The following is a 22474-nucleotide window of genomic DNA, read 5'->3' as shown; positions in this document are numbered from 1 at the left end:
GGCCCAATATGCCGACCAGACCCATCCCACAGGGAAGTCTGCTGCCTCCCTGAGGCCTGGGTCAGAGACATCACTAGGAAGCTCCCTGGTCTGGTACGGTCTTCCGATTACTACCCGCTGCTGGTTATACAGGCTGGCAGTGATGAGGTGGCAGAGAGAAGTCCTGCAGTGATCAAAAGGGACTTCAGGGCACTGGGGCGACTGGTTGAAGGATCGGGAGCACAGGTAGTGTTTTCCTCTATCCCTACAGTGGCAGGGAAGGATACTGAAAGGAACAGGAAAACACGCCTGATCAACACGTGGCTCAGGGGCTGGTGCCATCGGAAGAATTTTGGTTTCTTTGATCATGGGGAGGTTTACACGGCACCGGGCCTGCTGGCGACAGATGGAGTCCAGCTATCTCACAGGGGAAAAAGGATCATGGCTCATGAATTGGCAGGGCTCATTGAGAGGGCTTTAAACTAGGTTCAAAGGGGGAAGGGGATAAAACCAGGCTCACTAGAGATGAGCCTAGGGGTGGCGTGCCGATGCCGGGGGCGAAATCGATAGCCCAGCTCAAGTGCATCTACACCAATGCACGCAGCATGGGCGGCAAACAGGAGGAGCTGGAAGCCATTGTGCAGCGGGAGAGATATGACTTAGTCGCCATCACAGAAACATGGTGGGGTGACTCTCATGACTGGAGTGCTGCAATGGATGGCTATAGATTCTTCAGAAGGGACAGGCGAGGAAGGAGAGGCGGTGGGGTGGCCCTGTATGTTAGGGAGTGTTTCGATTGTCTAGAGCTCGATGATTGTGATGATGATACAGTCGAGTGTTTATGGGTAAAGATGAGGGGGAAGGCCAACGAGGCAGATATCCTGCTGGGAGTCTGTTATAGACCACCCAACCAGGATGAAGGGGCGGATGAAGCGTTCTACAAGCGGCTGGCAGAAGTCTCTCAATCGCTAGCCCTTGTTCTCGTGGGGGACTTCAACTTCCCGGACATCTGCTGGAAATCCAACACGGCAGAGAGGAAGCAGTCTAGGAGGTTCCTGGAGTGTGTGGAAGACACCTTCCTGACCCAGCTGGTAAGTGAGCCTACCAGGGGAGGTGCCTCGCTCGACCTGCTGTTTACAAACAGAGAAGGACTGGTGGGAGATGTGGTGGTCGGAGGCCGTCTTGGGCTTAGCGACCATGAAATGATAGAATTCTCGATTCTTGGCGAAGTAAGGAGGGGGCCAGCAAAACCGCAACCATGGACTTCCGGAGGGCGGACTTTGGCCTGTTCAGGACGCTGGTTGAGAGAGTCCCTTGGGAGACAGTCCTGAAGGGCAAAGGGGTCCAGGAAGGCTGGACGATCTTCAAGAAGGAAGTCTTAAAGGCGCAGGAGCAGGCTGTCCCTGTACGCCGTAAGAAGAACGGGCGGGGAAGACGACCGGCCTGGCTGAACGGGGAGCTCTTGCTGGGGCTCAGGAAAAAAAGGAGAGTTTACCGCTTGTGGAAGAAGGGGCAGGCGACTCAAGAAGAGTACAGGGATCTCGTTAGGTCGTGCAGAGAGGAAATGAGAAAGGCAAAAGCCCAGCTAGAACGCAATCTGGCCGCAGTCGTTAGAGACAACAAAAAATGTTTTTACAAATATATTAATGACAAGAAGAGAGCCAAGGAAAATCTCCATCCTTTATTGGATGCGGGGGGGAACATTGTCACCGAGGATGAGGAAAAGGCTGAGGTACTCAATGCCTTCTTTGCCTCAGTCTTTAACAGGCAGAGCAGTTATCCTCAGGGTACTCGGCCCCCTGAGCTGGAAGACAGGGACGGCGAGCAGGATGAGCCCCCCGTAATCCAAGAGGAAGCAGTCAATGACCTGCTATGCCACCTGGACGCTCAGAAGTCTATGGGGCCAGATGGGATCCACCCGAGAGTGCTGAGGGAGCTGGCAGAGGAGCTTGCCAAGCCGCTCTCCATCATTTATCAGCAGTCCTGGCTAACGGGGGAGGTCCCGGACGACTGGAGGCTTGCCAATGTGATGCCCATCTACAAGAAGGGCCGGAAGGAGGATCCGGGGAACTACAGGCCTGTCAGCCTGACCTCGGTGCCGGGGAAGATTATGGAGCAGTTCATCTTGAGGGTGCTCACAAGGCATGAGTGGGACAACCAGGGGATCAGGCCCAGCCAGCACGGGTTCATGAGAGGCAGGTCCTGCTTGACCAACCTGATCTCCTTCTATGACCAGGTGACCCGCCTAGTGGATGAGGGAAAGGCTGTGGATGTGGTCTACCTGGACTTCAGTAAGGCTTTTGACACCGTCTCCCACAGCATTCTCCTAGAGAAGCTGGCGGCTCACGGCTTAGACAGGTGTACTCTGCGCTGGGTCAAAAACTGGCTGGACGGCCGGGCCCAGAGAGTTGTGGTGAATGGAGTTCAATCCAGTTGGCGGCCGGTCACGAGCAGTGTTCCCCAGGGCTCAGTTTTGGGGCCGGTCTTGTTCAATATCTTTATTGATGATCTGGATGAGGGGATTGAGTGCACCCTCAGGAAGTTTGCAGACGACACCAAGTTGGGCGGGAGTGTTGATCTGCCTGAGGGTAGGAAGGCTCTGCAGAGGGACCTGGACAGGCTGGATCGATGGGCCGAGGCCAACTGAATGAGTTTCAACAAGGCTAAGTGCCGGGTCCTGCACTTTGGCCACAACAACCCCATGCAACGCTACAGGCTTGGGGAAGAGTGGCTGGAAAGCTGCCTGTCGGAAAAGGACCTGGGGGTGCTGGCTGACAGCCGGCTGAACATGAGCCGGCAGTGTGCCCAGGCGGCCAAGAAGGCCAATGGCATCCTGGCCTGTATCAGAAATAGTGTGGCCAGCAGGAGTAGGGATGTGATCGTGCCCCTGTACTCGGCACTGGTGAGGCCGCACGTCGAATACTGTGTTCAGTTTTGGGCCCCTCACTACAAGAAGGACGTTGAGGTGCTGGAGCGTGTCCAGAGAAGGGCAACGAGGCTGGTGAGGGGTCTGAGAACAAGTCTTATGAGGAGCGGCTGAGGGAACTGGGGTTGTTTAGCCTGGAGAAAAGGAGGCTGAGGGGAGGCCTCATCGCTCTCTACAACTACCTGAAAGGAGGTTGTAGCGAGGTGGGTGTTGGTCTCTTCTCCCAAGCAACTAGCGATAGGACGAGAGGAAATGGCCTTAAGTTGCGCCAGGGGAGGTTTAGATTGGATGTAAGGAAAAATTTCTTTACTGAAAGACTGGTGAAACATTGGAACAGGCTGCCCAGGGAAGTGGTGGAGTCCCCATCCCTGGAGGTATTTAAAAGATGAGTAGATGAGGCGCTTAGGGACATGGTTTAGTGGACATGGTGGTGTTGGGTCGATGGTTGGACTCGATGATCTTAGAGGTCTTTTCCAACCTCAGTGATTCTATGATTCTATGATTCTATGATTCTCTTTTATCTCCAAAATAATATTATTACCCAAGAACTGCAGGGAAGAAATATCAGAGTGAAGAAAATATTTTGTTCTCTCTTAAATCTGGTAAGACTTTGTGGTGAAAAGGACTACGTGGCTTGCAAAGGACTCCATTTTGTTTTGTTTCCACGTGTACATTTGCAATGGAAATAAAGAGAAGGAATTAGGTACTTTTCCCAAACTGACAATTTCAATGGCAGGGATCCTTTTCTGCTATAGAGGCCAGTGTTTAGAGCACTTGCAACTCATGTAGGCAGCTGAATTTAATTCCCTTTTCTATGTGAGAGGTTTTGAGCCTACATTGGTTGCTGTTCTCAGTGGTGTGTCCTAACTGTCATACTGTGGGATATTCCGAAGGTCTTTTTCATACCTTTTGTAGAAGTTGATGTGATTTTTTATAATATGCATTCAATATATATTTTTGGGTTATGAGAATCAAAAAATGAAAATAAAAGCCTATACCCTGGTGCCCTTATAGCCCTAACAATTCACCTGAGAAAAGAGGTGAGTCTTCCTTGTTGTTGGCTTGTGAATTCAATCTGAAAAAAAGTCTTTATAATTAAGGCTATTCAACAATCCTGAAAAACCACTAAATTTTTCAGGTTTATTTTAGGCAAATAAATTAATACAGTTCCGCTCAGAACGGGAAGGATATGCAAAGACATTTGCCATAGGACTCTAAATGCCACAGACAAACAGGACCATGGTTATACATTTTCTCTGAAAAGAGTTCAGTGTCTTTTAATTCCAGAATAGTAGTAGTGCTGGAGTAGCTACCTACTGAGTTGGAAGAGAATTGTGCTCCAAATTGTTTCCGCTACCACCACTACTCCCCCAAAAGGTAAGTGGTCTTCCAGCCAGAATCTAAAACCTAAGCAGTCTCACAACCTAAGTTCATTTCACTGCTAAGAATGACAGAAGTATCGCATGTGAAGATAAGCCTCTTGACCCCAGGACAGTTAATATGATCTGTAGTAAGTTGAGGTTCTGAGGTACCTTTACACCTTTTTTTGGTGTTTTAAATGTTTTCAGACCTTTACCAAGGACCATGAGGGCCAATAATATCCCTTGTTTGTTTTTAAAAAAATTACATTAAAGTTGCATGTAGTATCACAATCTCAAGAGCTGATATTTCAGAGAAAATGCTGAATTTTATGAGAATTTTTAAGAGAAATAAAATCTTGGCATTTAAAATTCTGCAAACATATAACCTTTCAATATATTTCCTTGCAAGAAACATGCCCTAGCACAAACAAATCCATCTGTTCTCCCTGGAAATTATTAAAAAATAGAAGACTTCAGAAAATATGATATATACAATGACCTTAAGAATGGCTCTAAAAATCACATTATCACTTAGGTATGATGATATGAACTAACTGTACATTAGGAATGCAGCCCAATCCTATTTGCACAGTATTGCTTTATGCAATCCTCAATTATTTTCTTCCTTCATCAGTTCAGTTGAGTTTCAGTTGGTGAGTTTTTAGCTTTCCTTTCTTTCTGCTCATTCCCCAACTTGGGCTTTCCATGATGCCAAGGAACAGAGAGTAAATTTCCCCAAAATAGTTCAGACCAGATGATAATTGGCATATGCACCAGACAATACTGACTGCTTCTGGGATTTGATGTTACGTCTCTGTGTGATGCTGCGTTGCATTGTACCACTTAGCCATCCAGACTACCTAGAAGGTTCCCTAAATTAGTAACACATGGTGCTGTACACATGATCTCCATCTGTATGTTTGTGTGTGTATCATCCCTACATTAATGATCCTTTCTGTTTTCATTTTCCTATACGCTGAAGTTTAATAGGATATGATGAGCAAGGTAGATTTTTAGACAGTTACCCTTCTATTGTTAATGCACTGCATTAAAAGTCTTATCAGAACTGAGTGCCAGTTGTAATAGGCTTCATGCAAAAATGCCATGTAAAATGTCAGTTCTTACAAAAATAAAACAAACCTTTGGAGCTGAGGTCATGGAAGACAAAATAATGCTAAATATCTGGTGGAACTTTATCTCAGGTTTTTAAGTTCTATAGTAGGATGGAGGGTGGCTTGTTTCCATAAACAATTGTTCACCTATATTCATTAAGTAGTTATTGTAAAGAAGATAATATGTTGGCCAAAACGTTTTTTAAGTGTTCACAAGTACTTCAAATACATTGGAAACAAATTCTTGTCAAGGAGATTATCACATACTTCTACACTTTTGCTTTTCTGTTCTCAAATATCTTCCTCACTTTAAAGGCTTTGAAGTGTAGAAAAAACAAAGTAATGCATTTAAGCAGTACACAAATACTCAGTGTTGATAGGAAGACCTTTTTGTATAAACTTTGCAAGAAGTTCCACCTTAAATCCATACACAGCAGCTGGAAATAGGTCAACACTGAGCATCTTGTTTGATGAAAGAATTCAAACCTGTTTCCAAGGTAACCAATCCCATCCTCTATAAATCTCTGCTGTGCTTCCACCTGTTTTGTGAAGCTGAATACTTTTTTTCATTTCCTGAGATATAGTTTGAACTTTAATACACACATGTACACACACATGCTGCTTTCTTTCCACTGTGACAAAGGAGACAACAAAAGTAAATAGGAGGTGGTTAATATTAAAACTGTTAACGCAGGTGTTTCAGTAGCACATTTTTAGAGGTATTGTAAGTGGTGCCAAGCAGCACTTGAACAAATTTCTCTTACAGGAAAGGCAGACTAATTTTGGATTAATTCCTGGGTATCAGGATGTCAGGTCACTGTAGTTTCCTTTGTTCTCTGCTCACTACACAGGCTAGGAAGGGTACTGTATTTTATAGAGAGTAATGAGGATGTGTCAATAGAGGCAAATGATATTCAGTAATACCATTTAATGCATAAATTGCTTTCTTCTCTGTTGCATTAGGTAGTTGCTCCACACATCTGATAATAGCATGTTAAGGCAGAACATTCATTTTAGAGAGTTCTCTTTGCACATTCCACACACATTAAAATATTTCCTGTAAAAGGTTTGAAAGATCATTTTTTTTTTCTTAAAATGATTTTTCCTATTGAGACAGTAAGGCTTTGGGAGGGTTGGAACACAAAATGTATGGCAGGAGAGCACAGAAAAGTACAGTGGAGGGAGGCAATGAAAAAAAGCCTTGCAAAAATATCTTCTTTTATCTGGAAAAAAGCAGGGAAATGATACCTCATTAAGGACATTCTGAATGTTGCCAGTATTTTATAGAAAGCATGTTCAATTATAATTTATTTTGCTTTTGTTTTATTTAAATATTGACCATACAAGCAATTTAGAATTTCCTAAATGAGTTTCAGGGTAAAATAAAACAAAGCAATTGCTGCAAGACAGAAACTGTTCCTGTTCTGACACAATAGATGTATCAAATCTATAGCTCACTTTAATTGAGGACTTAATAATGATATAAAACATGATCTTCTGTATAATAATCCAATAGAAATGCTCTAGATCTAGTAATCTATTTATCATATAATTGACTAGTTTTAATCAAAGAATGTCTAACTGCCTTAAGTCATTCATAATATACTTCCCTGCAGTCTGATACACACTTTCTGGTTAGCTTTTGAAAATTTAATTTGTTATCTGAAAAGTGGCCAGTTGTATCAATTAGATAAATCAGCTTAATAAAAGATACTACCTATGACAGTGTCTCAAATAAAAGAAACAGGTGATTCACCAAATAAAATTCTGTCAAGGTCTCTTCAACTATATATGAGTGAATACAGTGTTGTTCAAATATCCATGCCTTCAATTTAATTTGTAACACCAAGGATCATCTTAAACTTCAGTTTGACAGAGTGTCGTAATTAGTCTTCTATTTTCAGAATTAGAAGAAGAAAGCTACTGTCATGAGTAAACTTCAATGCTTGCGATTGCTTTGGGTGACTCTAGCGAGGGTGACTTTCAGAAGCATTTCCATCTGTAATGGAAATTCTGCAGAGTCTCAGTGCATGGTGCACAGTTCAAGGAGAGGTGGTGAAATGGATTCATGTTTCTTTTATCAAAGTTGTGAGTGTTTCTCTAACTGCCTCTTCTGGAAAATGTCTTATAATAATCAGCATAAAACACATAGAATCACAGAATCATTAAGGTTGGAAAAGACCTCTAAGATCATCGAGTCCAACCGTCGACCCAACACCACCATGTCCACTAAACCATGTCCCTAAATGCCGCATCTACACGTCTTTTAAATACCTCCAGGGATGGGGACTCAACCACTTCCCTGGGCAGCCTGTTCCAATGTTTCACCACTCTTTCAGTAAAGAAATTTTTCCTCACGTCCAATCTAAACCCCCCCTGGCACAACTTGAGGCCATTTCCTCTCGTCCTATCGCTAGTTACTTGGGAGAACATGAGCTAGAGAAATGACAGATGAGCTGGAGAAATGACATCATAGGTCATTTCTGACTAAATCATCAGGAAAGCAAAATGCATCCCTTGTGCATGGGCATATTTATTTTTAAAGTATTTATTTTACAATATTCCTTAATTAAAGTTGTTGATATAGCAGTATCCTGTTTAGGTCTTGTTTAATAGCCTTTAACGTTTTGGTCACAAGACAAGGCCTATTAATTGTGTTATTTTGAAAACTGCTTATTATCTTGATTATACAGATGTTGCAGAACATGTACTTCATGTTTAGTAAATTCCTACTTTGGAGGACTGTCCTGGTTTCGGCAGGGATAGAGTTAATTTCCTTTCTAGTAGCTGGTACAGTGTTTTGGATTTAGGATGAGAACAAAGTTGATAATGCACCGATGTTTTAGTTGTTGCTAGGTAATGCTTACACTAGCCAAGGACTTTTCAGCTTCCCATGCTCTACCGACTGAGAAGGCTGCAGGTGCACAAGAAGCTGGGAGGGGGCACAGCAAAACTGGCCAAAGGGACATTCCATGCCATGTGACGTCATGCTCAGTACATAAACTGGGGAAAGCTGGCCGGGGGGGCCGCTGCTCGGGGACTGGCTGGGCATCGGTCGGCGGGTGATGAGCAATTGCACTGTGCATCACTTGCTTTGTGTATTATTATTATTATCATATTATTATTATTATCATTTTATTTCAATTATTAAACTGTTTTTATCTCAACCCACGTCTTTTTCTCACTTGTGCTCTTCCAATTCTCTCCCCCATCCCACCGGGGGTGGGGGGAGTGAGCGAGCGGCTGCGTGGTGCTTAGTTGCCGACTGAAATTAAACCACGACAAGGAGCTTTGGAGCTTGTCAGTAAATGTTTGTCTTGGTAATTGCTCAGGTCACTGCTGGATTTTTTTTACCTTTGATCTCTCTTTATATTTCTAGTCCAAAGTTAATTTTCTCTCCCTCTTCATATCTAGCATCTTCAACCTCTTAAAAGTCCTGCAGTGATCAAAAGGGACTTCAGGGCACTGGGGCGACTGGTTGAAGGATCGGGAGCACAGGTAGTGTTTTCCTCTATCCCTACAGTGGCAGGGAAGGATACTGAAAGGAACAGGAAAACACGCCTGATCAACACGTGGCTCAGGGACTGGTGCCATTGGCGGAATTTTGGCTTTTTTGATCACGGGGAGGTTTACACGGCACCGGGCCTGCTGGCGACAGATGGAGTCCAGCTGTCTCACAGGGGGAAAAGGATCATTGCTCATGAATTGGCAAGGCTCATTGAGAGGGCTTTAAACTAGGTTCAGAGGGGGAAGGGGATAAAACCAGGCTCACTAGAGATGAGCCTAGGGGTGGCATGCCGATGCCGGGGGTGAAATCGATAGCCCAGCTCAAGTGCATCTACACCAATGCACGCAGCATGGGCGGCAAACAGGAGGAGCTGGAAGCCATTGTGCAGCGGGAGAGATATGACTTAGTCGCCATCACAGAAACATGGTGGGGTGACTCTCATGATTGGAGTGCTGCAATGGATGGCTATAGATTCTTCAGAAGGGACAGGCGAGGAAGGAGAGGCGATGGGGTGGCCCTGTATGTTAGGGAGTGTTTCGATTGTCTAGAGCTCGATGATTGCGATGATGATACGGTTGAGTGTTTATGGGTAAGGATGAGGGGGAAGGCCAACGAGGCAGATATCCTGCTGGGAGTCTGTTATAGACCACCCAACCAGGATGAAGGGGCGGATGAAGCGTTCTACAAGCGGCTGGCAGAAGTCTCTCAATCGCTAGCCCTTGTTCTCGTGGGGGACTTCAACTTCCCGGACATCTGCTGGAAATCCAACACGGCAGAGAGGAAGCAGTCTAGGAGGTTCCTGGAGTGTGTGGAAGACACCTTCCTGACACAGCTGGTGAGTGAGCCTACCAGGGGAGGTGCCTCGCTCGACCTGCTGTTTACAAACAGAGAAGGACTGGTGGGAGATGTGGTGGTCGGAGGCCGTCTTGGGCTTAGCGACCATGAAATGGTAGAATTCTCGATTCTTGGTGAAGTAAGGAGGGGGGCCAGTAAAACCGCAACCATGGACTTCCGGAGGGCAGACTTTGGCCTGTTCAGGACACTGGTTGAGAGAGTCCCTTGGGAGACAGTCCTGAAGGGCAAAGGGGTCCAGGAAGGCTGGACGTCCTTCAAGAAGGAAGTCTTAAAGGCGCAGGAGCAGGCTGTCCCTGTACGCCGTAAGAAGAATGGGCGGGGAAGACGACCGGCCTGGCTGAACAGGGCGCTCTTGCTGGGACTCAGGAAAAAAAGGAGAGTTTACCGCTTGTGGAAGAAGGGGCAGGCGACTCAAGAAGAGTACAGGGATCTCGTTAGGTCGTGCAGAGAAGAAATGAGAAAGGCAAAAGCCCAGCTAGAACGCAATCTGGCCGCTGTCGTTAAAGACAACAAAAAAAGTTTTTACAAATATATTAATGACAAGAAGAGAGCCAAGGAGAATCTCCATCCCTTATTGGATGCAGGGGGGAACATTGTCACCGAGAATGAGGAAAAGGCTGAGGTACTCAATGCCTTCTTTGCCTCAGTCTTTAACAGGCAGAGCAGTTATCCTCAGGGTACTCGGCCCCCCTGAGCTGGAAGACAGGGACGGCGAGCAGGATGAGCCCCCCATAATCCAAGAGGAAGCAGTCAATGACCTGCTACGCCACCTGGACGCTCACAAGTCTATGGGGCCGGATGGGATCCACCCGAGGGTGCTGAGGGAGCTGGCGGAGGTGCTCGCCAAGCCGCTCTCCATCATTTATCAGCAGTCCTGGTTAATGGGGGAGGTCCCGGACGACTGGAGGCTTGCCAATGTGACGCCCATCTACAAGAAGGGCCGGAAGGAGGATCCGGGGAACTACAGGCCTGTCAGCCTGACCTCGGTGCCGGGGAAGATTATGGAGCAGTTCATCTTGAGGGCGCTCACAAGGCATGAGCGGGACAACCAGGGGATCCGGCCTAGCCAGCACGGATTCAGGAGAGGCAGGTCCTGCTTGACCAACCTGATCTCCTTCTCTGACCAGGTGACCCGCCTAGTGGATGAGGGAAAGGCTGTGGATGTGGTCTACCTGGACTTCAGCAAGGCCTTTGACACCGTCTCCCACAGCATTCTCCTAGAGAAGCTGGTGGCTCACGGCTTAGACAGGTGTACTCTGCGCTGGGTCAAAAACAGGCTGGACGGCCGAGCCCAGAGAGTTGTGGTGAATGGAGTTCAATCCAGTTGGCGGCCGGTCACGAGCGGTGTTCCCCAGGGCTCAGTTTTGGGGCCGGTCTTGTTCAATATCTTTATCAATGATCTGGATGAGGGGATGGAGTGCACCCTCAGGAAGTTTGCAGACGACACCAAGTTGGGCGGGAGTGTTGATCTGCCTGAGGGTAGGAAGGCTCTGCAGAGGGATCTGGACAGGCTGGATCGATGGGCCGAGGCCAACTGTATGAGATTCAACAAGGCCAAGTGCCGGGTCCTGCACTTTGGCCACAACAACCCCATGCAGCGCTACAGGCCTGGGGAAGAGTGGCTGGAAAGCTGCCTGTTGGAAAAGGACCTGGGGGTGCTGGTTGACAGCCGGCTGAACATGAGCCGGCAGTGTGCCCAGGCGGCCAAGAAGGCCAATGGCATCCTGGCCTGTATCAGAAATAGTGTGGCCAGCAGGAGTAGGGAAGTGATCGTGCCCCTGTACTCGGCACTGGCGAGGCCGCATCTCGAATACTGTGTTCAGTTTTGGGCCCCTCACTACAAGAAGGACGTTGAGGTGCTGGAGTGTGTCCAGAGAAGGGCAACGAGGCTGGTGAGGGGTCTGGAGAACAAGTCTTATGAGGAGCGGCTGAGGGAACTGGGGTTGTTTAGCCTGGAGAAAAGGAGGCTGAGGGGAGACCTTATTGCTCTCCATAACTACCTGAAAGGAGGTTGTAGTGAGGTGGGTGTCGGTCTCTTCTCCCAAGTAACTAGCAATAGGACGAGAGGAAATGGCCTCAAGTTGCGCCAGGGGAGGTTTAGATTGGACGTAAGGAAAAATTTCTTTACGGAAAGAGTGGTTAAACATTGGAACAGGCTGCCCAGGGAAGTGGTTGAGTCCCCATCCCTGGAAGTATTTAAAAGACGAGTAGATGAGGCACTTAGGGACATGGTTTAGTGGACACGGTGGTGTTGGGTTGACGGTTGGACTCGATGATCTTAGAGGTCTTTTCCAACCTCAATGATTCTATGATTCTATGATTCTATGATTCTAAGTCTCTTTACTTTCTATATGTATTACATATTAATCAATGTTCATTTGTCTTACTTTGACCCTTCAGATCTGTGTAAATATAGATGACTAAGCAATATGCTCAGTTAGTTATAATAGAATCAGTCTCTCCTAACTTTAAATTAGGTATTAGTCTAAGCCATTCACCAAGGTTCTATTTCATAGAATCATAGAATCATAGAATGTTTTGGGTTGGAAGGGACCTTAAAGATCATTAATTCCACCCCCCTGCCATGGGCAGGGACACCTTCCACTCACCAGGTTGCTCAAAGCCCCATCCAACCTGGCCTTGAATGTTTCCAGGGATGGGGCATCCACAACTTCTCTGGGCAACCTGCTCCAGTGCCTCACCACCCTCATAGTGAAGAATTTCTTCCTTATATTTAATCTAAATCTACCCTCTTTCAGTTTAAAACCATTACCCCTTGTCCTATCATTACATGCCCTTGTAAGAAGTCCCTCTCCAGCTTTCTTGTAGGCCCCCTTCAGGTACTGGAAGGCTGCTATAATGTCTCCCCGGAGCCTTCTCTTCTCCAGGCTGAACAACCCCAACTCTCTCAGTCTGTCTTCATAGGAGAGCTGCTCCAGCCCGCTGATCATCTTTGTGGCCTTCCTCTGGACTCGCTCCAACAGGTAACCCAATTAAAATGAGACAATATGAAATAATACAATCTAAACCAATTGCTTCAGACAATTGAGAATACGAAGCCATGCTACTTTAGAAATTTAAACCTTCCACGTTTTTTGTAAAATTACTGAATATAATCAAACAGTACAATTAAAAGTTGTGATATAAGAATAATAGAGATCCTCCTTTTGAGAGATCAACTAAGCTAACTAAAACTAAAAGAAACAGTTCCCTTCAAATAACTGAATTTGAGACTCAGGTATACTCAGCATCACTATATTTATAATCAAAGAAGAGAAATTAGAACCTTGGAGAGGAAATTCATCTACCAAACTTTCACAGTCATTATACAGTGGAATAAACTGCTCTCTGCTAGGTCCTGTGCCTTTGCTTTGACTATGGAAGGAGCCAACTTAGACTTAAAGTGGATGCCTAGGCTTTCAGAGGCTGAAGTTAGAAGTGCTGAATCCTAGCCTTGCTGTATTTTGTTTTGGACTTATGATTGCTCACTGTTCCATGAAGAAGTCATGTAAAAATATTGTGGACATTCAGGATCAAAATGTCAAGACACAGTGTTTAACTAGCTAGCTAAACAAGTTTTCATTTAGTAGCTGTTCATGGATAAAGCCATTGTGGGTGGATTTGGGAGCACAGGGCTGTTTCATACACTTTACTACATCATTCCATACTTTGAGCGTGGACCCTCAATTTGTGTCAAATATCTTGGTTTTATATTTTGTTAGAATTTTATAATGAAGGGATTTTGACAGTTTGAGGGATTCTGAGTTTTCAAATGTGGTGCCATAGTGCATATAAAGGAATTTTCTCCAGAATAGAGTGCACATAGCACATCTGCAAAGCACAAAGAGAAATGCTGATATATGCCTGGGTGACTCTCATAAGAACTGCAGCAAACTGATTTGCCATAGAAAAGGATATTCAGAACCATAGTAAGCCAAGCTTGTCAACTACATCACTAAGAAAGAAGTGGCATGAAATCAAAATGCTCCCTGCCAACGGGGGCTGTGGGAACCCCAGAATAGTGTCCAGTTCATAGCCCTATGCTAGATATTCCCCATGGGCTACTGTCAGTGCTCACAATTTCTCATGGGCTATGCAACTTTTATCATCCAGCCTTTAAGCATGCTGAAGTAATCTATTTTTACAAGCTAGTAGTGAAACATTTGACATAGTTACCTAGTGTCATATAATTTGTCATTGTAGCCCCAAACTACTTAGGGAATCATTGGGCTAGCTCTTTCCTGAAAAAAATTATTATCTATCCTATTCTTAAAAGTCACCAGAGAAGAGGTCCCATAACTTCCATGACTCACTCTCATTGATTGTCTACCTTTACAGTTTGAAAGCTTGCCCTAATAGCAAAAAGTTACTTCATTGCAAATTAGGCAAATTGTTTCTTGATCTGTCTCCAGTTGAGGTTGATCATTTATTTTTCTTTGTATCTTTGTTTTTTTAAGTATTAGAGTACTGTTATTATGTTGCTTCTTCTACCACCCTTTCTAAATTAAAATTATAATCCTTTGATATTTTTTCACAAATTGTCGTGCCATTTGCCAAAGCAGAGGGAAGGAGCAGTCACTCAATGTGAGGGATCAGCAGACTTCGTTTATTAGAATACAATCATCACACTTTATAGGTTCCTTAATTAGCTCATACATATTACAAAAGCCAAGCTCCTTATTGGTTAGTAGCCTAAATGCCAGCCTTTACATACACACCTTGTTTCTCCCAACATTTACATACACATCTTGTTTCTCCCAACACCCTGTTTCCTCCAGCTGCCGTTCCCTTTTGCTAACCACAACTTTCTTGTCGGCTTTATGCTGGAGTAAACAAGGTCAGTGTGTCCTTGCACTTTATTAGTTCTCACACCAGCTGTTTTCGCCACTTCTTGAGATCCTGCTGACTTATCAATTCTATGTTGACATGCCTCTGCTCAGCCAGCCAGTCTCCCACAATTCCCCCGTTTTTATTTTGGGCTAGCCAAGCGTCACTAGATATACGTGTTATTAATCGTTTAATACAAGACAAAGCACAACTAAACAACACTAATCCTATAATTACTATTATTAGTATTAATATTATGCTCTGAATTATTCCCTTTAACCACCCTCCTAGGCTTAGCCAATTAGTTAGCCCTTCTCATTGGTAGCTGCTGGCTGGTCTCGCCGATCTGTGCCTCCTCCTTATCCTGGGTGTTGTTCCGCTGTTGTTGTTCATCACGTAGTGAGGCTCCTTCTTCTGCTCAGGGAAGGATGGTCAAGGTCACCAGCCGTTTTTGTCAGCATATCCCTGCTACTGTTAAAAACATGGGTTGCTCAGGGATACTAGATCGTGCCCCTGCTGTACCAGCCACTCCTCCACAATTCCCCCTTCTTGTTTTTGAGCAACCCAGACTTGATTAACAATTTTCATAATTGCTTTCTTCACACAGCTAAAAATTATACAAGAGCATATACTTATTACTAATATAACAATTAAAATGCATAAGCTTTCTTTTATTAAACTTATTATCCAAGATGGCAGTTCCCCAAATATATTCTTAAGCCAGGTATCGAATAACCCGTGATCTTGTTGAATATTCTTGGTGTGGTCCTTTAACCATTGTAGCTGTTTGTGGATTGACTCCCCATGGTCAGACAGATTCATACAACACATCCCTTCAAAATCCTCACACCCATGTCCTTGTGCTAATAACAGAAAGTCAATAGCAGCTCTATTCTGTAAAATTGCATGATGGAAGCTATCCTGATCTGCAAGTAATTTTTCAATAAGCTCTGTTGTCATATCAGCCTGCTTTTTAGCCCAACAAGCTAATTTCCCTACCTCATTTAGGGCCCTCGCAGCTGCAGCACCTGGTACAAATAGTGAAAGGAAGACCTTTTCGGTGTCGCTAGGTAGAATTACGTCATCACGACAGTCTGGGGAAAGACCCGTGGCGGCTCTTTTTCGTCTTTGTTGCTGCTCTTTTCTTGTTACGGTTTTCCACCAATTTTGTCCCGGAGCCAGCAGGGTCAATTTTCCTAAGTAGCATGGCCCTCCTACAGCATTTGCTGGGATACCCTGCCAGGCCCTGTCCCCACATATTAAAAATACCTGTGGGGGCAACGCCTTTGGGGTACCATTGTTCCAGATCCCTATTCCTCCCTTTGTTTCCGCTCCAGCCGCTCCTAAAGCATAGCTATTACCACTGTCGTTGGTACCACAAAAATCGCCCGCATCCTGATACTTGTAGTAAGATGCGTGAGAGGTGACATTAGTCCACCCTGTCCAATTTCTTGCCTGGTAGAAGTGGATACCCGTCTGTAGGGGTCCCCCAAATATAAAACATGTCTGAGTCCAATTTTTAGATGTATTTCCAACTCGCATCGACCCTAATAGTTCCAACTCCTGGGGATTCCAGGGTAGCGAGTGATTTAATCCTTTTATCAAGTTAGCACTACAGTTGCTAGTTGCAGTCACATTAGTACAACTGCCAGTACTGAACCTGGCAAAGTCACCTTCCTTATATCCAGGCATACCTAACAAACAAGTCCTAAACGGCTCAGTTGCTGAGGCGAGGGAAAGGCAAAATGCGGGCTGTCCTGTTTTATTTGCCCAGGTTACCCACATATTTTCCCTTGGGTTAATGCGATGTATAGTTGCCGACCCTGGGATTATTAAGATTAGCCCAATTACGATCACATCTGCCTGGCTCAACATTTTCTCTTCTAGGCGAATTGCCTTTTTTTTTTTTTTTTTTTTTTTTTTTTTATAAACAATAATCAATTTGGCAGTTTCGTGGACTGTATTTCGTGTCCAGTGGTTATTAATATTCTATACAGCACTATTTCTTTCAGATAGCAAGTTTCAGATCACCTTTGTGCGCGCGTGCACCGGGCCCACCACTTCTTATCACAATGGTAACACTGACACAATACTCACGGTACACACTGTAGGCACTCTTTGTTTTTTTTTTTGTTTGTTTGTTGGTTTTTTTTTTTCTTTTTTTTTTTCTCTCTCTTTTTTTTTTTCTCTCTCTTTTTTTTTTCTCTCTCTTTTTTTTTTTCCTCTTTTTTTTTTTCTCTCTTTTTTTTTTTTTTTTTTTTTTTTTTTTTTTTTCACATATCGCCCCCCACAAGCGATCGACAAAATGACTATACGCTTCAGTGGCACCTTGCTGTACAGAACTAAAGGATGGAGTGGACGAACCGGGTAAGGCTAAAAAGGCATCTAGCACCAGTTTGGCAGACAACTGCAACAAAGCAATAGGAAAAAACAACTGAGCATTAATATCATTAAACCTTCCCGTCCCCGTTATCATTTCCGCGGTAATCCCATAGAGGGGATCCCCCTGCGTTTGATGCTGTGCCGCAGCACTTGCCGCCCGCCGTGACCATTCCGACCCCCACAACAAATACTGCGTAGGTGACAATAAAAGCCGCATAAGGTTTTGGCAGTCAGAAGGGCACATCAGGTCAGCCGAAAAAATCCAGATTACAATTTGACGTGAAGCTTCTGATTTTATCCCATACTGGGACACAGTGTTTTTTGCTTGCTGAAGGATTTTCCAATCGTGAGGTGCCCACTTATTGCCGTTATTCTCTTGCAGCACAGGAAAAGCACTCGCCCCCAAGCTGGATACCGCTTGCCACTGCCCGTCCAGCATAGCGTCTCTAGCCACTTCGCTCCAGCGTCTGGGCTGAACCGTCGCTGGTGGTCCAGAGAGGCAAGGGGGTAGGGATTCCCCTGATGCCCCGGACAGGTGTTCTATTCCTCCCCTCTGGGCTGTAATTGTTAAGTCCTGTAACTGTTGCACCACCTTCTTCAGGAGCTCATTAGTCCCAGCCATACTCTGTTCTTTGCTGTCACCCTGTGGTGGAGTAGACGCACCTGAAGAGACTCCTAGAGGCGGGGCTGTTGGCCACGGAGGGGTTAACGGAACCAGCCGCTCCTCCTCTCCGGGTCGTCGCTCTTCCGCCACCGTCTCAGGTGAAAGAGGGGCCCCGTTACCGCTAGTTTCTGCATCTTTGCAGTCCGTAAGCGGAGGGTACGTTTCAAGCAGTTCAGAAGCGCCGTCACCCCCCAGAACACTATACTTGGCTTCCAAGGCAGTTCGTTTGGGGGTACCCGACATACCTCGGACTGCCGACGGCCCAAAGAACCGAAACAGTCCAGATGTTGTATTCTTCGGTCTATCAGGCAAGGGTTCTGGGGCTAGCATTTGAGTGGCTGCACAAGCCACCTTTCTTTCAGCTTTCATGGCTTTTAAAGTTTCTGACACAGACCTCCATAGTTCCCGCACTGTTTTAATCTCCTTCTTTGACTTTTCATCCCCCGTGATAGTCTGCTCCCACATAGTATTGCCAAGCTCTCGCCACTCAAGGTCAGAAAAAATAGTTTGACTGTCCTTAAAATGTCCCCAACGTTGTCCTAATCAACGCACATAATTGTTTTACCGTTGTCTCGATCCCTCTCTTGGAGAGGATGCTTACGAGCAACACAGCTGCCGCCTCTGTTTCCATGATAGCGGTCGCTCACTGGGAGGCAGTTGGCCAGACTGCTCCGTTATCAGTCCGTATTAGAATCTGAAAAAATTCCCCGGGCTACCCCATACTCTAACAAGTCAGGGAGTTCCTTCTTTAAATCTACCCCTTCTGTGCCCCGCTTCTCTAAGAAGCATTTGAGCAAGTTATACGCCGCTTGCCTGTTCATACCTTTAAAGAGCGCTCTATTGCAGCCTTTGCAGACTTCGGCGGCGCGTAGCTGGCGGGACAGCCTCTTTAGGTGCTCCCGGGTGCGGGGACGAATATCCCTTTCACCTCCTGCGCTGCTTACAGGACCGCACTTTAGTTCTCTACTGGCCGTGGCTTCCGGACTCCGCTATCGGGTCGCCGGGTCCCTGTTCGGGCGCCAAATGTCGTGCCATTTGCCAAAGCAGAGGGAAGGAGCAGTCACTCAATGTGAGGGATCAGCAGACTTCGTTTATTAGAATACAATCATCACACTTTATAGGTTCCTTAATTAGCTCATACATATTACAAAAGCCAAGCTCCTTATTGGTTAGTAGCCTAAATGCCAGCCTTTACATACACACCTTGTTTCTCCCAACATTTACATACACATCTTGTTTCTCCCAACACCCTGTTTCCTCCAGCTGCCGTTCCCTTTTGCTAACCACAACTTTCTTGTCGGCTTTATGCTGGAGTAAACAAGGTCAGTGTGTCCTTGCACTTTATTAGTTCTCACACCAGCTGTTTTCGCCACTTCTTGAGATCCTGCTGACTTATCAATTCTATGTTGACATGCCTCTGCTCAGCCAGCCAGTCTCCCACAACAAATGATATTTTCTAAACTTCTGATCTGTCTTGTTTCTCTCCTCTACAATCTTCTTAATTTGTCTGTGCATTTCTTAAAGTGTAGCATGCAAAACAGAGCAAAAGTCCTGCAAATGCTGAGTAGAATGAATAATCCTTGTTCTTTATAACACCTCTTAACTCTGCCAAGAGTCAGATTTGTTTTGTCACTGAGTTACCCATATTGAGTTTTTGGTCGCTGCAGCCCCAGACTCATTTTCTTTAGAAACACCATCTAGTCAGTTATTTCAAAGCTCATATTTATGCATTTGCTCTCTTCTTCCAGAAGATAGCACTTTGCACTTGTCTGTATTAAATTTCATCTCATTGATTCCAGATTGCTCCATTAGTCTATCAAGATCATTTAGAATTCTGATCCCCTTCTCTGAAGCACTTGCAAATACTTCCCTCCAGTTTGGTGTCTTCAGATTTGATCAGTGTCTTCCTTATTCTGTCATCCAAGTCATTAATACAGCAGCAAATAGAAATGTATTGACAGATCACATTCAGAGTGCCTTTCTAGCTTGACAGTGAATCATTCATAACTAATTTGAGGGCAGATTTTATTTTTGTTCTGTTTCTTTTCCACATATTTCCTTTGCTGCTGTATCGAAAATTCCTATTGCACGTTAACCTTACTAAAATCAAGAGGAATCTCATTCATTTTCTCCCCTGTACCTGCCAGGTTAGTTAGCCTATCAATGAAGGCAACTAGATTGGTCTGACATTGTTTGTTATTGACATAGCAATGTCAGTAACACATCTATGGTGGCTATGTCTTATGAACTTGTTATACCTAAGGAGCCAGGAAGCTGTTCTGGGTTTAAATATTTCCAGCCATTAAGTGGGCTTACTGATCTATAATTCCTCAGCTTCTGCTTTTAGGTTTTTTTTTTGTTTTTTTTAATGTGTTCTAAGCTTTTCTGTGTTTAATTTCTTGGGACCTACTCCACAAGTACTCAAAGATAATTGCTAATAGTTTAGAGATTACTTCAACAGCTTCCGTAATGCTTTAGGAAGCATCAGGCTCTGCTGACTTAAATATGTCTAAATTGCCTGAACATTCATTAACATCTTTGCTATTTTAGCATGCACTTCTCCCTGTTATTAAACTTGCATTATGCATGAAAACCAGTATTTACTTTAAAGACTGAATAAGGTATCAGGTACAGGATATTGAACACTTGGACTTTGTCAAGCCATCATAATTCTTCCCCACTCAGTCAGCAGCTCTATATTTCCCCTTTTTTCCAGCTTACTTCTAATGCATATATAGAACTTTTTATTTGAATGTTGTTATTTTTATATCCCTCCATAATTGTGTGAGACATAACTCTTGCTCCTTGTAAGAATCAGATTCCTACAGAACCAGAAGGATTCAGGTAGGTACTCATAGCTTTGTACTGTGGAAAACACCTTTCTACTTATCACCAATCACTTGAAGGCATTTCTGCAAATGCAGTTTCTGTGTGGATATATTCTCTTACTTTTTGGGTACTCTGGAAAACATGTTGGGGAGCTAAGCGCTTTTATTAAGCTGCACCAGGATCTCAGTTTTTAGATTCCTCTCCGCCTTAGATGAGGAAACTTTCAAAATCACTCCTTATTCAAATCAAGTTATAATTGAATGCAAATAAAATCTGCTTTTATTGGACCAGGTAATACAGCTGGAATAAAGAGACAAGATTTTAGGCTTTTTTCCTGAAAACTTAAAGAAGGATATATGTGGCTGAAAGCTTTTCTGTTTTCCCAGCTCTGTCACTTGGCCTAATAAAAGATACTACCTCATTGGGCAGTCTCCCTGTATGCAGCTGACATTCTGTAGATGCTTTCCTGATATACCCGTTTAGGAATTTTTTCACCTGGAGTATTCTTTGTCTTAGGTTTTATTCCTCAGGGATAAAATAGTTTTCTGATGGAAAATGCTAGCTTTTATAACTAAGCTTCTTAGAGCCCTTCAGGAGATTCAGACAGATTTAATCTTTCCTTCTAAAACGTATTTACTGCAAACTTATTCAAAGAATGGTCTTAATGCACTACCTAAATTAAGGTCAAATTTATGTCTTCAGAGACACAATAGATGCAGATGAGGAACCCTGTACTGTACTTGATTGGTCAATTAACAACTGTTTGACTGAGTGACTGAGAGTCACCTCCTCTGCTATTTTGTGAATCAATATGCATTTTTTATTGTAAAACAACCCTATCCACTGAATCTTATGTTTTATATTATCAGATATTCTTCACAGAAAAATGTGAATGGGTTAAATGCATGTAATAATACTGATTTTTGACTGAGACTAGACACAATGATCATACTTTGTACATAAATTCTTGGCACAATGGTAAACCTTTGAGATGACTGGCTTCAAAGCCTCTTGCCAAGGAATATCATAAAATACTGATGTGTGATGGGTGTGGGGAGGAGAGCAATGCCTTGACTAGTATGTGTTGCTCACACATCTGAGCAGTCCTCCATAGGTCTGCATAGTTTTCCATCCATTTCTGATTTAACAAAGATAATTCGGCCAAAATGCTTGAAGACTTTTACATACCCATTATGACAGACTTGAAGTTGGTGCCATATCTCTCTTCATCCTACTTAACAGTTCTACCTCCCCCAGTTTCTCTGTGTAGGAATGTCATAACCTAAACAGAAATAATTTTGGAAAAAGACTACATATGTTACATCAAAATACTAATTTCAAAATATCTTAGTCCTCTTACAGAAGATCTGTTTTATTTATGCATTTGTCTGTTCCATAATTCTTTGCATAATTAGTAGAATCACTTGTAGTGTCAAAACTGAAAGACAGGAAGGTCTGAGCAAATCCTTCATTTTTATACACACATCACAAACCAAATTTTCCAGCATTCACAGGGAATGGTACAAGTGTTGTTGTAACTGTGACGGTCTAAAGACATAAGTAGAGAGACATCAATATGTAAAAGTGTTAATTTTTATTAAGCTACTCAGTGTATTTGAAAATTGCAGAGAAGGCTTTGGATTGCCTGACTCACTCTAAATTCAAGCCGCTGTAAGGTAGGATGCAAATAGATATGTTTAAAATGGACAACATTGTTATAAATATTTATAAAGGAAAGGGTTAGCAAACTGAAAAAAAACCACCACAACCCATACTTTGTCTACTTACATAAACATTAAATCAGAAAGATCCTCTCCCACTATTCAATTTATTTGCTGTAAACTATCCTAAAAGTATGCTGGCACCGAATAAGTCCCTGCAGGATGGATTTTATTGTGTTTCTCTGACTCCAATAGCTATCTATGTGAGACATCTGAAGAAGGCATTAACTTCATGCCCTCTAAGCTCTTTTATCATGACAAGTTGTTCAAGCTCACCTTCCTAACATCTTCAGAGAACATCAGGTTTCTG

General features: G+C 44.0%; 1 protein-coding gene and 1 long non-coding RNA gene across 2 annotated transcripts in view; one reads left to right on the top strand and one right to left on the bottom strand.

Moving 5' to 3' along the window:
• Positions 1-22474, top strand: part of LOC143172022 (ras-related protein Rab-3C-like) — a 218220-nt gene that overhangs the window by 124058 nt on the left and 71688 nt on the right. The window lies entirely within an intron of this gene.
• On the bottom strand, positions 14327-19051 carry LOC143172025 (uncharacterized). The gene is made up of 2 exons (XR_012997268.1): positions 18438-19051; positions 14327-15039 (listed from the first exon to the last, which is right to left on the bottom strand). It is a non-coding gene; the product is annotated as an uncharacterized LOC143172025 (long non-coding RNA).

This window comes from Aptenodytes patagonicus, chromosome W (genome assembly GCF_965638725.1).
Source record: "Aptenodytes patagonicus chromosome W, bAptPat1.pri.cur, whole genome shotgun sequence".
Lineage (NCBI taxonomy): Eukaryota > Metazoa > Chordata > Aves > Sphenisciformes > Spheniscidae > Aptenodytes > Aptenodytes patagonicus.
Note: the sequence above shows the minus strand (reverse complement) of the source record. Positions and strands in the feature narration are given on the sequence as shown.